Source organism: Apteryx mantelli, chromosome Z, assembly GCF_036417845.1.
Source record: "Apteryx mantelli isolate bAptMan1 chromosome Z, bAptMan1.hap1, whole genome shotgun sequence".
In the NCBI taxonomy this organism is placed as follows: Eukaryota; Metazoa; Chordata; class Aves; order Apterygiformes; family Apterygidae; genus Apteryx; species Apteryx mantelli.
The window spans coordinates 55,100,663-55,116,311 of NC_090020.1; the positions used below are offsets into that span (position 1 = coordinate 55,100,663).

A 15,649-nucleotide genomic window follows, 5' to 3' on the forward strand; every position below is an offset into this window, starting at 1 on the left:
GGAAAACTTCCCCGGCGGAGACGGGCGCGAACAATACCCGGCTGGGCGGGGGCTGGGCGCTCAGCGCAGCTCCGCAGGGCCGCGGCGCGGCTGCCTCATCGCCTGCGGCCGCAAGGGGAGCGGCTCCCGCGGCGACGCGGCCTCACGCGCTCACCCCGCCCCCCACTCGCTAGCAACGGCGCGCGCGAGCGCGGCTGCGGGACGGGAACGGGCCGGGGCCGGAGGAGGGAGCGAGCGAGCGAGCGGAAAAAAAGAAGCGGGCGGCCCGGCGGCTCCGCACCGCGCCTGCGCGCTCCGCCCGCCCCAGCGTGCGCGCGCCCGCGCAGCGCCGGCTCGCAGGGCGCGAGGTGGCCGGGAGCGAGGGCGGGGCGGCCCCCCCCCCTCCGGAGCGGGGTGACCGGCGGGGAAGCGGAGAGTGGTGCCCCCCCCCCAACGCCCCGGCCCCGAAAGAAAGGGCAAATAGCGCCCCACGAGGAAGCGGGAGAAGGTGGGTGTCCCGGGTCCTGCCGGAGTTTCCTCCTCCCCCGAGCTGCGGCGTCGCGGTCGAGAAGAGCGGCGCGGGCCCCAGGGCGGGAGGCAGCAGGGCGGCGCGCGGGCCTCCCCGCGCCAAGCAGACACCGCACAACGCAAGGAGAAGGGAATTCGCTCGGTGCCGCGCTGCTGCCTGCAGGGAGAACAGGTCCGGCGAGGCACGGCGGCGCGGGCGCTGCCGGGGCGGGAGCGCGGCGGCGACAGGTGCCGCGCTCGGCCGGCTGCGGAGGAGGGGCTCGGCGCGGGCCGGGAGCGCTGCTCGGGGGCGGCCTGCCGGCAGGGCCGGGGCGGGCCGGGGCGCCGCGGGCTGCGACCGGGAGGGAGGAGGGGAGGGGCGGGGCCGTGGCCGCGCGACCGGCCGTTAGGGGAGGGGGCGGGGGGAGCGCGGGGAGCGGCTGTGGGTCAGTTCAGTGAGTTTACTTGAATATATTAGGTTCACATCATATGTAAGTACCTCCATGATTCTCCATACATGATTCTTACATATGTAAAGTACTTCCATTGTGTGACAAACATATTACCAGGCAAAATAACATGTAGGTATCTTTTGATTTTTCCAGTATTAAAAGAGCTCACAGTAGCACGTTGACACTTGCATGTCTCTCAAGAGTTCTCAGAAGGCATCTAAACATTCAGGTTTTCAAAGCTTTGCATTACCCAAAAGTATTAAGTGAATTTCTCCTGAGGCCACTAAAACAAAACTAATACTCCCACTTTCACAGCTTTCCAGCCAACATCTTTTTATGTGCTGAAATGAAATTTCATATCTTGCCTTCTAAAGGCAAAATTTGCTTCTAGTTACACCACTAATATCAGTGGAATTATGCTGGATTTGTGCCAGCATCAATGAAAAGCAGAATCTGACTCTAGTCCTCAGTTTACAGGATTATAACACATTTATACCCTGCTGTTTTTCTGTTTAAGAAATTGCAGCTTCACTGGCAGTCGCAAACAACTTTGATTTCCACATTACCGTGTTTCAGTATTATATATGTAATTTAAAATAATCTTGTAGCTGTCTCTATGGGCTTCTATTTACTGCTGTTTACTTTCCCTCACAGATTTTCAAATAAAATGATTTTAGCACAATCTTGTTGCTTTTGAAGAAGTGATATTCCTAAATATAGAAATGCAGTGTAAATATTTATAAGATTCGCTTTACGAGGCCATCTTTTCTAAGTGCCTTGAAGGGCAACAGCATGTGTGTGGGTATGTGGGGACTAGAAGGACAGCTGTGCTATGAATTCCCTGCAAGAGAGGGTAATGAAACTGCAGCCATCCTTCATGAGATTTGTTTTAGGTAAAGAAGCTTTAAATTCGACAAGGATTCCAACACAGAGCTAGCTTTTTGTCAGATCAGCTGAATTGTTGCATCTCTGCCCCTGACACACAGTTTCTTTTCACTTTACAGGCAAAGCTGTCTGTGGCAGCTCACTTGGCATTGCAGGTAACATAAGCACACCTGCATTTCCTCTTAGCAGACTTTCCTCTGTTAAGGCCTACAGGTTGGTTTCCATTACACAAGCTTTCATGGGGCTTAATTTACATTAATATATTCAGATGAACGAACAAGAGAACCTATACTTTCTTAATACTTCTTGTGTGTTTACAAATGCATCTTTTTCTGAAAACCCTGCTATAAATGATGCTAGGATAGTTACTCATTCGTCCCTGCTTACAGCTGCTGTGGATGGTGTCAAATTAGATTATCTGAAAAATATCTTTGTGTATGACCTAGAGATAATTTGCAGGATGGCTAATCTGTGATTTAAGGTGTACAGGATTTTTTCTCTGCTGCCTATTGGGTCTGGTATCCCTTAACCTTGGTCTAATATCGAAATATCACAGCACAGATAGATTACAAATTTTCTGTTGTTAAATATCGTATAGCCCAGTCCATAGGACCCTTTCCTCCCGTGCCTACAAACATTCAACCAGACAATTCTCAGGAGCTGTTCAGCAGTGGGGACCCTGCAGGGACCCTTCCCAATTGGTAGTTTGTATGCAGCTTTCCAGTTTTGGAGCCCAAGAGAGTTTCCTTGCAGAGTTGCATGTCATTCTGTGCCATTTGGCTTCAGAGCCCCTGCACGTTTGTGGGCACACTTAATGGTATAGATATAGCCATAGATTACTGTCACTTTATTAATAGTGACAGGTGCTTGAAGTCCTTCATAGATGCAGTTCTGACTGCAAAGGATCCAAAGTCATATCCTGCAGTGTAATGCTGGGTGAATTCCAGTGGCATGGAGGACCTCCTTTGAACTACATTACCTATTCAGAGACCCTGGTTTATATAGGCTACTTTTACAGTATGCGTCACTCATATGCATTTGGGACTAATATGAAGTGTACCACAAGAATGGTGACATGTTCCAAGGGACTGAATACATGATTAAGAACTCATGAGTTTTCAGGCTGGATTTGTCCCTGATTTGCATGGCCTTGGGCAAGTCTTTTGTACAAGGTTGCATTTTCTCCATCAGTAAAGTAAGAGCAAGCTATTTCACAGATGTGTCACAGGATTAATTAGTTTTTTTACAACATTTTGAAACTGTTTAGCATTAATGCTTATTAGTATGAAAAACCACATGAAGTGAACAACCCAATATTTCAGTCACATTATTTATAAAGAAGATGTTACCTGGATGATGGTATAAACACCATATAAACTTCACCTTTACTCCTTATTTCAGAAGCATTCTGCTTCTGTCCTCTACCTGAGCATAGATTGTTTCCACTTTTCCGAAGGTGTTATCCACTTTCAGAAATAAATAGCAACAGGAGGATTTTCAGTCTTTCTGTTGCAGGATGGAATGACAAGAAAATAGGCTTACCATCACATGGAACCCAGAACACTCCAACTATTCGAGCTCTTCCCCTCATTGTACTCCCACAGCTATATAACATACAGTTACAAAATCAGTGCTAATTCTTCCTACCTAGGTAGCTGCTGTAACTCCATCGGAGGCCAAATGTGTTGCTGGGGAGGTGGAAAGCAGGGCAGAATCAGGGCAAGAACTTGAATACTGATATTTTTATTTCCTGTAACTCTTTACATCTCTCATGTTTATATTTTCTTTTCTTTCTTATTGGATAAATCTGACTTCATTCCCAGAACAGTTATCATAAGGTAATCACTGAACAGCCATAAATGCTGTCTACATATTTAATTTTAGGTCTGTGCTGTCGATTCTTCTGTTTTCATGGTACAGATTAGGAACTTTTGTTTGCATTGAATGTTTTGTTTGTATTGAATCTCTGAATGGATGGTTAATGGTGATCCTGTTTTTAAATTCCTTCATTTTACAAGCTCAACAGTTTTCAAGTGGTATTTCTGTTAAATGACTTGCAAATTATTACTAGTTTTCAAGAACATCTTTGTCACATGAGGAATGATCTCTCTCAAACTCCAAACTCTTCCATAACCCTTTGTCACTACTAATTTTTTCACCTATAGTATGATGTCCTCTCAAATAAGTGTTTAAATACAAACTGGAGTTCAGGTGAATTAAACCCAAATAAAAAATTGTAATCCTCATTGTAATAGAAATAGTATCCTATCTTTAGAGTCATAATATATGTATTTAGAGACATTCCGATTCATAAAGAGAATACTACTTGGTCAGTACCTTTATTCTTGTCTTTTATCCAAAATGCAAAAATATTTTTATATGTATATATATGTATATATATGAAATAATGAACTAATTAATAAGGATTGTCATTGAGGTAATTATTGGGATGTGATACCTTTCTTTTCAGTTTCTTTTGTCTGTCTTGCAAAATGGCTTAGAAAGCTTTTCTATAGTTGTCTCTCATTTTTTACTTTCTCTTTTTAATTGTAGAACAGTACCATTATACAGAGGCATAGATTTTCCCTTGTCTGACTTTGCTTCAGGCTGCATCTGGAAAAAAAATTTTTTCTTTTCCTCTGACTTTGCATATTTCATGGTTTTGCTGGTGTAAATTAAAAGTGTGGTACTTTCCTTCTTTTTTTTTTTTTTAAGCCCTCTGTGCACATAGCAAATCTTTTTTTCTCTTGGGAACAAACCGATATTACAGTTTGATGCTCAGCCTTGGCACAACATGTCTTTGAGTCTGAAACCTTATGTTAGTTAGAACATTGAGGCTCAAAATCCGTCCTTCCCAGCAAATCCTGTTACTCACTGATCTGAGTGTGGCCATACTTTTATCCCCTCTATCCCAGTCTTGAACATTGGTGAATTTTTTCTTCCCTTCTTATTTGTACGTCTTGGCAGATTTGCTCTAACCTGTTTGTGCCACCGTTGTCTTGAGAATTGGCTTTGGAAAGCATAAAATTTCTGTGGCATACAGTTTAAATGTTGTAAAGAGCTTACTGGTTTAAACAGAGTAATTATTTTACTGTTTTCTTTTTTAAATTCATTTCTTTCATTTGAGTGTAATACACTTGTGTCACTGTGTATGTTCTTACCCTTAATTATTTCCACATTACCACTGAATTTTTAAAATACTGGGTATTTGTAATGTATTTTTCAGTTGTTACATTTCTAGTTTTAGACCATTTTCTGTCTCCTGAGATCTAGAATGGTTGTTTTTGACATGTCTATGGAAACATACGATATTCATCTGAATGAATGTTCATCTTGGATGATATAAAATATAGTATATCAGGAAATGAATTATTCAAAAACATCTTTTTAAGCAAGAACAGCAACATTCAGTAGCAGTCTGTTTGGAGGCACTGCACAGTCTCATGGCCACATGTTGGCCCTTGCTAACAGAGTCAGAAGCTTTGCTTGCTGCTGCTCTTTGCCTGGTAAGTCTGTATCTGAGTTTTTGTTCTTTCAGACCTTCTAAAAATACAGCTATGGCAACAAAGCAGACTATTTTTTTCCCCTGAATCCTAACTAAGAGCTGTGAAAGTTTATCTGTAAAGGCTAATACCAGTAAGAGTAAACATAGCATAAGAGAGTACAAAAATGAAGTTGGTGTACAATAAAAACAATGAAGTTGTGTATCAGATTGCATCAGATTTTCCGGTGGCCAAATACTTTGCTATAATTTCTATATGTGTCTGAGAAAATACGTATTCATTGATGGCCATGCAATAGCTTTTTACCACTTTGCAGAATTTTGCCTTTTAGAACAGCCACTGCGGTTAGACTCTTAGACCCATTGTACATGCTAGGTTTAGACTGGTGTTCTAGCACTTCACATGAACCTCCTGCAGTAGGTGTTTTAAAAATAGACATAGATAATGAAAACTTCACTGGTTCTCGTATTTAGAGCTGGGGAGGTATTTAGAGCTGGGGAGGTGGAAAGGAGTGTGCTGTAATTTGTTACTCCTTGATAACTGTCACCTTGTATCTGGCAAAATATATTGACAAAAGCAGTACAGTTGAGAGATCAAGCTTATTAGACATAGCACTGTCAAATGCAGCTGCACTGCCCAAAACCTGTGCTGCTTTTTCCTCAAAGTACTGTGCTGTGCCGTGCCGTGTGGTCTACAGGCTTGGGTCAGTACTAACTTGAAGATGTCAGTATTATGTTTAAATTAACCGGCAGATCTAAAAATTCATGAACTAGTCTAGAGACTGTCAGCCTTAATTCATAGTTCTTTAATTTCCATTCTATATTATTGCATATATTTAAATATGAGAGAGACCTGTCTATTTATACTTGTCTATATTTATAATTTATTTCTTGAAATATGCACATAAAGCCAGTATGGATTCTGTCCTGAGCCTATATGTATTGAGAGACTTCATTTATAGACCTTTTAAACAGTTGTATTATTTTTTTAAGCAACATTAAAAAATCCTCTTTTTCAGAAGCTGATTTGGGATTTATTTACCTATTTTCCATAATAAAAGACAAAAAATGATTTATAAAGGACAAACATTTTTCCTTTGTGAATTTGACGGTATTTCACTCGTAATAATTTTCTCTGCTTAGTTAATTATAGGCCACTTCCATAAAGGTTCTCATTAATGAATGGCCTTAGGTTTGTGCTCCATGTCTCTGACTTTGTTGATGGACAAAAATTTACAGAGATGAACATTTTTGTATTTTTGCAGCTGTTTAGGTATCCTTTGGATGTTTGTAGAGATGCTTTTATGGGAGCTGGAGAAAGGAGAAAAGTTTGATAAGAATGAACAAACAGGAAAATGTGAATATGCTCATACTACCTACAGAACTTCCTCTGAGACCCATTATGTAATCTGTGTGGGATGATCCCAGCCTTTGCTTGGAAGACTGTCTTTCAGTTCAGACTGGGGCAATTTTTCATGCTACCCTGACACTGTTAAACAAACAGCTAATCACACTGTTGAGATTATAGGTATATATCATTTACATTCATTTCAATAGCCTGATTTCTCACTTGGTAGTTATTAGTTGCAATGACTTAATATAATCCTCCCAAGTATATCTTGTATTTAAATAAAGGATATTTCTGTCATACCTAACAGGTGTCCACATAAATTAAATTATATACATGTCCTCTAAAAATCAACAAAATAACTCTAATATGAATATTATTTAGCAGGCTCATACTCTGCATTAACTGTAGAAATTGATATTCTTGTTTCATAGAACAATTTGAGTGTAAAATCCAAATAGGATATCTATTTCTAGGTATAGCTGTAATATAAATAACAAAAACCTATATATTGGTCTTTTCAAAGAGTATTTGTTTAGTAGAGCTGATAAAATAATAACAGTGGAAATTATTTATTTTTTAATTTTGGAATTTCACTTTAGTTTCCAGTTACCAAAAAACTGTAATCAGCTCTTTTGACCTGACATTTTTCAGTGAAAGTCTTCATCAACAGTGTCACTGAAGATGAAAAACCAGGAAAGGAAATACAGTCATGAATTTGGACATAACGTAGCTAGATCTAATCTCATGGACATCAAATCTGCCTAGAGCTTTCCAGTAGTTTTTGAAGATGACTGCTCATACGGTGTCAAAAAAATTGTGTATACACCTACTGAAGGTAAGAAACCAGTATCTGCATGTCAGGCATATACAATATATTTGCAAAATTGGTAACTGTGTCTAAGTTCTTATTTACACGTTTAAATTATCCATTCAGTTTATGAAGATTCCTATTTCCATATGGGTATGTATATAGTCTGTGAAACAAGTTCCTTCAGGTATTACACTGGGAGCTTCGGTGTCCTGTTCTTCTACCTACAAGGTAGTTCCTATGTGTCCTCCATCCTAGGATAAGTTTTTCAGTTAATAGATGTTTTAAATTACAAAGATGAAACAAAATGTTAAAATCCAGTGTGCTAAACCCCATTTTTAGCTATTTTTGTTACAGGATTAAGACACTATGTATTAATCTAGCTGCGGAAATTATTAGGTGAAATTCTATGGCCTATACTGTATATTTGCCCAGACTCATACCTTTTAAGACCTTTTATAATCTGTTACTCTGAATGTACTGCTCAAATTCTCTGTTTATTAATGCTTCAATTATTATTCTGTTTCCTGCTTATGATAATATTTGCTTGTATGTAAGAAATTATTTTAAGCCAATTGCATTTCCTTGACTGACTTTGAAATCAGTTCCACAGTTCTAAACTAAAGACTAGGCACGTGACTAGACTGTAGGTTTAGTGTGTGGTATAACTCATTCCAGAGTAAACTAAATATAATGACCCAGCTGTTACTCTGCTGGATTTTAACCAATTGTGGATCAAACGCTAAGAGGTATTAAACAGGAGATCACTAGGTGTCATCCCACTATTCTCTTTGAGTTTAAATGAGAGATATCTGAAGAACTAATGGCAGGGGTGAAATCACTGCTGAACCTGATTACTTTAAAAGGAGCAGAAGTCTGCTATATATGCTTCAATGCAACGTTCTTCATGGTTGGGAAGATGGGATATTCAAATAGCATCTGATGTATGGCATCTGCTAAATGCAGACAATTATTTTAGCAGCAGCTAACAGTTAGTTATAAATAAAGTTAATTACACTTGACATTTAAATTGTAACTTCCAGGCACAATTTATATTTAATCTAAGATTTTGCCAAGATATGCTGGTATATAGTTTATTTGCTGCTTTCAGCTTCCATAAATGTCCTTGCAACTTTCAGTGACATAGTGCAATTTGCAGTGATATTAATTTCCTTATAATCGGTGATTACACATGGATTTTGATACTGTATATGTGTTTGTATACGTATGTATAATTGTGAAATGTGCAACTATTTAGAGAAATATTTTCATTGCAGAGTATATAACAGGAATACACAAAGCTACAGCCTCTATTCTGAAAATTTTTCCATACAAAGAGCAGCACCTGCATAGAATTTGTTGCAGGAGCAGGGTCTGGTCAGTGGTAGCACAGCAGATGGAAAATAGAGGAGGTTAAGTACTAAAACCCTTTTATTCCAGCTAATGAGAAGTTTCATTGTACCAAGTTAGAATGAATTTGTACACCAAGGATCAAATCTTTCTGCGTGGATAACAGTGAGTGAAGAGGACAGTGGATTCTCTGTTAAACATTTTTTTTTTGTCTGCTTTTTCTAAAGTGCATGCTGTCATTCAATTGGAAATTAAGTTAGGGTAGTTTTGTGGCTCATGTCACACAGGGCTTAGATTAGATGATTGTGATAGTCTTTTGTGGCTCTGCAAATTTAGGAAAATTTGCAGGGGTGTGGTTCACATGGTGGAAGAGGCTTCTAGAGTCTCCTTCTTTACATACACAAGCAATAAGCACATCCACAGTCCCTCCATCTAGAGTATAGAGGCTACATGATGAAATGTGCTACTTTATGTAACACTAAGAAAACATTTTAATAGTAACACAAAAAGAAGCGGAAGCAGATGATGTAGATATAATCCAGTTGGTATTTTGAGAGGCTTTGCTTTCTGAGAAAAGGAGCTTGCATCTGAAAGAGTATTATGAGCTAAAGGTAACTCTGCATTTGGTGGTTAGAGGAGAGTCAATGAAGCTCTCAGTGGACTTTCAGTATCTCTCTGATACTGAAGGTTAGAGACCAGAGGTTTTCCTCTGGGGCTGGTGAGACAAGCTCTAACCATTTTAAACAGAGATGCAGTAAATCAGAAGCTATTTTCTCTCTAGGGATAAAAGGACCTGGCTTGTGGCTAAATTCATGCAGTATGATAGTCAGCGATTCCAAAGTGAATAAAGTCAGGTTGGCAAGTTTCAGACAAGGCTTAAGTGTCGCTTTTTATTGGAATTGGAGCTGGCAGTGAGGATGGGTCTTCACTGGTGCATACCTATCTAGACTTTTGAGCCTACTGCTGCTGCATTTAAAATGCATAGAACTGGTGAGAGATTAGGTCATGTCAGGTCTGCACAAGAAAATAGAGTTGTCCCTTCTCCCTAACAAAGGGTGCTTCTTAACATTCATGCTTACTAGTTTTTGCTTCTGAGTAGGGGGACTGTGCACTGTCACATTGCTTCCTACTATCACCTCCTACCCTTAATTGTGTTGCATAACAATTTCATGCCTCAGGTTAAAGCAGATGCTAATTTAAAAAGTTATGGGCTTGTGTACATGAGCGGTTTACACCAGTGCACATGATAACGTTCCAGACTACAACTGAAGTTTAACTTACTTTGCTGTAACTGGAAATTCCTGTGGAGAATTTATTCTTGTGGGAACGAAGAGTAAATTGCATGTAGTTTGCAAAACATAAGTTTGTTTGGTTGCAGCTGTGTTCCAAATTTTCTAGCAATTCTCCATTTGCCTTCCTGTTCTGCTTTCTCACCCTTCCAACCACTTTACAGTCCTAACCAGCCAATCTACTTATTGGTATGACCTCTAGAGGATAGAGCACATGGACGTCACCAATGCCTGACATGAGCTTCTTGTTTGAATGCTAGGGGTTGGCCACATTTTGCCTTTATCTGACACTTCTGATATCAGCATAGCTAGCAAACATATTACTTTAGCTAGACCTGTGCCATACTTCTTCACCTGAGCTAAGATCATGGGTCTTAGCAGAGCCTAGGAAGAAGGGGAAACAAATCCTAGCCATCAGATAAAGAAAATATGGCATATTTGAGAACAGTACCTTGGCAGCAGAGAAGCAAGGTCTCAGTTGGGTTACTGTGCAGTGCCATAGCAAAAGTAAGGTGCCTGCAAGAAAGTTAAAAGCAACCAAGCAGTTCGATAAGCAGCAATTTCTTTGGAATTTGTGTCATACTTTCCTATGCATCCTTACCTCCTGCATCTTCCCACATTATCAACACCTCTTACGTAAGTACTGCCTGAGAAAGAGACAGCATAAGATACAGTTGTTTCTGAGCTATGGGAGGACTATTTGGTTGAAAGCCACATGCAGACTAGTGGCAGACCAAAGAGCTCACCCTGAGGCCTTTCTCTCTGGGGGGCATAAGTTGTTTAGGGGAGTCTTTACACCTTACCCTAATTTTCCTAAAACTTAAAGGAAATTAATTACTTCTGAGCCCTGGTAGAGATTGGGTCAACAGGTGGCAAACGGCTTCAAAGGTTATTGGAGGAGACAGACATTTACACACATACACACGTGCACGCACAGGCACAGAACATAATCACATAAATCTCATTTTCTTAGAAAGCAAGGCTAAAAAAAGACTAGCATAGCAAAGTGTTTATTAAGTGCCATAAATACTGTGGTTCATGTATGGTGCGTGCATGTTTTTAATCATTTATGAAATCAGTTAATTGCTTTAACTTATAAGAAAAAAATCTTGTCAATCAGTAAAATCTTAGCAAGGTACATTTTTATTAACATAACATTTAGAAAGGCTATTTTTATTAACAGGAACTCCATCTGTGTTTCTTCAGTGTACTAAAAAAAATTGCAGCAGTATGAAAACTTCGTATTGGTGACACATTACCTGGAGAAACTTACAAGTTACCAATGTTATCAGTTCCTAAGGTGCTAAAACTCATTGGAAAACAGCAATAATGGTACCACAAACTTTAAGGCTGCCACAAGATGCATGAAATTATATATTTTAGATGCAGAAAGAATTCTATTAGAGCTGTAGGAACTGCTTACCTCGATCTCCCTTTCCTAAATACGTGGCTATGCCTTCCAGCAATCCAGAAAGTCAGTATTCTGTTGAGTGATAGTAATGCACACTATTGGCAAAGACAGACCCAGTCCTAGAAGGAGAAGTTCCTCAGCTGTTTCATAAAAAGTAGCACATTGGTCAGTGCCAACAAATGGAGAAAAAGGGTGATGGAAACTATAATCCTCTTAATCCCAGTTTTCAATCTTTGCTTATATTTCTTGCCATATCTCCCTTAGTCTTCATGGAGAGATACTTTTTTCTTTTGCTGTTTCACTGCATGGCTAAGTATAAAATCCTTCAATATTAAGAATTCTGTAAGTGGTGAATTAGACCAGCCTCAAAAGGAAAATTAATTTTAATTCTATGCCATATCCTAATTTTTTTTTAATTCAAATAGAGCCCCCATGACCTATGACAGCCTTGTGTTTTTCTATTTTGAAATGACAAACAGCACATCTGTAATCAATTGTGTCCTATATTGCAAACAATCAGGCAGTCACCTGCTAATGATAATCTCTCTGAGGTAGGGAGATTCCACAGCACAGTTTTAAAGCATATGGGAAGAGAGGTAGAAAGGACTGCATGTCCAGACCCCTCTCCCCCCGCCCCCCCCCCCCCAAAAAAAAGAGGGGGGGTGTTCTGTAGAAGATGGAAATTATTGTAGGATTTTTTTAAGTCTTTATTGCTATGGAAATATGGTATTGTAGATTACCACTTTAGTGGCTGGATCCTGGAAAGCACTGATGTTAACCATTTTTCAATATCTTATTTTGCTTTGAAAAAAGCAACAGCATAAGAGGAAATGCTAATAGAATTAGTGAAAAACTTTAAGAATGTAGGAAGGTGGCTCACCAATTCAATGGATTTCTGAAGTAAGAGACGGAAGAGAGCTAAAGGGGAAAGGAAAGGACAAAAAGACCATGAAGGAAAACACTGCAGTAGTCGCAATGCTGGCAGAGAAATGACTTACAGCAGCAAAATGGAGCCTGGCAGCCAAGAAGACCAGACATGGAGGCAGTTGATGGAGATGCTGAGCAGGTAAATACTATTCTTGGAGCATATGGTCCATCTGGTCACCTTCCACCATTTCCTTGCTTCAATCCTGCTACAGTCACAACAGCCTACTTTTTCAAGGCTAAAGCAGTTACATATATATGTGCATGCTAACTGTAACAAAAAACTTCATAGAAAGCAAATGTTGTAAATGCCCATTGTGGTGTAACTCTGTGCATATATGAAACATCATGCTCATTTTTCAAAGTAGGTATTCAGACATATTTCTGGCAAGCTAAGAAAGCTGTATAAAGCATTTTATCAGCTCTGCAGAATTTTCTCCTTTGCTTTTCAGATGTCATGCAGGAGTTAGCATGCACTTATAATTCAAGGCAGGTATTCCTTGCTACCTCAGGCCTCCTGATTACAGTCACCATTTACCCTTCAGTTTCCCAAGAGCATACTCCTCTATCATCCTGCATCAACTTTTGTGACGGTTAATTCTTTTCTAGTCTGATGAAAGGTTTCATCAGCTGCACTGCTAGAGGCTAGAGGCCAAGTCTCCTGGAATAGAAGAGGGATGCTAATGCTGTTCATTTCCAAAGCATAACTTTCTCTAACAAGTAAGTATTTTTCCATTTGAAAGAATAGCTGAGAATTTATGAAAATTCCAGAATCATGGTTTTTTTAGGCTGACTTGCAATAATGCTAGTAAGTCTTATTATAGTGATAACACAGGCTCTAGAAGGTGTTGAAGCAATACACCTTAGTTCCTGTGAACTCTAAGGCGTTGTATATGTTATAAATAAATAGAGTGTGGATTTTATTAATTGCATGAATGCAATTGGAGGACTCTATATTTGAAGATTCCTATTGACAAGTTAAGAAGTTGTTAAAAGCCTTACAACAGCTTTACTAGCTGCCTATGACTCTACTGCAGCAGTCCCAGAAGTAGATCTGTCCATGTGAAATTGGTTAGCACCTCTTAGCAGCAGCAATCAGGGACAAAGCACTAGTGTGTGATGGTAGTTTTGAATCAATGAGGCACTTGCGTTGGCTTGTTGTCTCATCATATCTGGGTTAAACTTTATGCAGATCTGCAAGAAACACTTTCTATAATGTTTTGGGAATTGGATGTGCAATTATAGAACAAAGTGATCATTGCCTAGATTCTGCTAGATATTCCCCCATATGCTGTAGAACCAACCATTATGAGATACCCACTCATGATATTTATGTGTACTTCAGAGGAAATTCCCTCCATGTGGTAGCTATGACTCTTTATAAACACCAGCTGTTTGCTTGGACTGGGCTGACTAGGATTAAATGCTTCTATAGAAGAATCATATTTTTAAATACCCCCCAAGCATAGGCAGACCATCAGTTGAAGAAACAATGAACAGAAATCCTAGAAAGACTTTTGGTTCAAATTATAATGACATATCTGGCCTATCTGTAGTCTCTATCTAATTATCAGATTAAAAAATAGATGATCAGAGTAATTTCACTCGGCCTGTAATGCACTGGATAGAGTTTTAAGATTTCTTCCCCCTACAGTGTCTGGTACAATGCTGAATATGTAGGCAGAATTCACCCAGTTATTTAAAAATCAGTGCAACACTTCAGGTTTACACAAAATGCATTCAGTAAAGCTCTTTCTGGGTATGAAGGAATAGCTTCAAATAATGCACACAGTACCAGCTTAAACATCTCTAAGTACTTTGAAGCACGCATACAGAAAACAGTCTCTTCTCATGCCACTTGTAATTCCACATAACTCCTGCAAGAACAGGAAAAACAGTCACTGACTAAGGATGCTGAAAAAGAGCTATCATGCATTCTTAGAGTTATCTTTATTATAGAAGGATCATTTGGTCCCTCTAATTTAGAATTTGTTGTGTAAATGAGTTAATGATCAAAAATAAGATGATTCTTATTCTATGCATAGTATTTCTCAGATGTTAATACACAGCAAACTGGAATTTAAGACATTTAAATATAAAGTAATACAAAATTAACAGTAGCGTAATCACTTATAAAAGTTATTTGGAATTCTCAAATTTTAGTTTTATTTTTTTAAATACTGCTTACTTTTTTCACTGATAGAACCAATAGCTTATTTACACAGAGACAAAACAGTGAAGAGTATGCAATAGCACCCTATCCAATTCTGTCAGTTTTGAATGTCATCACATTTCACATATATACCTTTCAGTATCAAAAGATAAGACTCATGGTAATATGGCTAAGAGACTCATAGAGGATAATACCAAATCTGCTACAAGAAAATAGCTCATACAAATCGTATACTTGATGTGGAATTTGCCTGTAGAAGTTTCCTTTTAAACAAGTTTCTACACTGCCTGAAGTAGGTTAAGAAAATTGCATAATGAAAGTGCTTAGACAGTCTTTTTAGAATATCTTTCTAGTTTAGAATCTATTTCTAGAATGTATATTTCACTCCACTTGTAGAAATGGAAGGTTAAGATGACTATGTATCCCTCCTTAGATTTTTAGAGGCTAGACATCTGAAGGTAGGTCCTTAACACCTATTTAAACAAAATGATAAGGAACAAAGTCTGATTTCAGTGTTCCAGTACATACCAATTTAATTTAAAGAGTCATTTCAATGGAACATCAGAATTAAGCAAAACTGTCAATATTGAACCATTCAGAAAGGTTTCAGGAGCACTTTCATGTATTTATACTCTCTAACCTAGGATAGATACTGACTCATACTGGATTTGACTGCAGAAGATTCAGATTCTTTTGGAAAGAAATGTGTGTATTCATTTGAAGCAATTGCTCTTGTTTTGATTTTTCTATTGCATAGCAGCATATAATATGTTAAAATGCTTAATGAAATATTTTGTTGGAATGAAATGTTTTGATCAGTCCCAGACTCGTTCTTGAATTTTTTTTTCCCTAGCGAATTAGAAAAGCCAAATTTTCATTATGATTCAAAATGAAGCAAAATGTCAAAACTTCTATATATTTTTAGGAAATAGGTATTATAGTCCCACTCTGTAATAAGCTGGTCACAAAAATGTATATTCAAATGAGGTATAATTTACGCATAGTATCCACTATATGT

The 15,649-nt window shown here is 38.9% G+C and overlaps 2 long non-coding RNA genes across 4 annotated transcripts in view; both read left to right on the forward strand.

Moving 5' to 3' along the window:
- Nucleotides 1–442: 442 nt before the first annotated feature.
- On the forward strand, nucleotides 443–11,461 carry LOC136995339 (uncharacterized). Of its 3 annotated transcripts, XR_010886913.1 has the most exons (5): nucleotides 454–487; nucleotides 1,943–2,036; nucleotides 6,591–6,853; nucleotides 7,328–7,511; nucleotides 11,307–11,461. It is a non-coding gene; the product is annotated as an uncharacterized lncRNA (long non-coding RNA). The 3 variants fall into 3 exon arrangements; XR_010886915.1 differs by lacking the exon at nucleotides 1,943–2,036 and having other exon boundaries at nucleotides 443–487; XR_010886914.1 differs by lacking the exons at nucleotides 454–487; nucleotides 1,943–2,036 and adding an exon at nucleotides 3,528–3,661.
- Nucleotides 11,462–12,258: 797 nt separating this feature from the next.
- LOC136995338 (uncharacterized) overlaps nucleotides 12,259–15,649 on the forward strand; it is a 43,078-nt gene continuing 39,687 nt past the window's right edge. Inside the window, exons 1-2 of the long non-coding RNA XR_010886911.1 lie at nucleotides 12,259–12,600; nucleotides 13,068–13,178. This is a non-coding gene — a long non-coding RNA (uncharacterized lncRNA). The remainder of the gene's footprint in view (nucleotides 12,601–13,067; nucleotides 13,179–15,649) is intronic.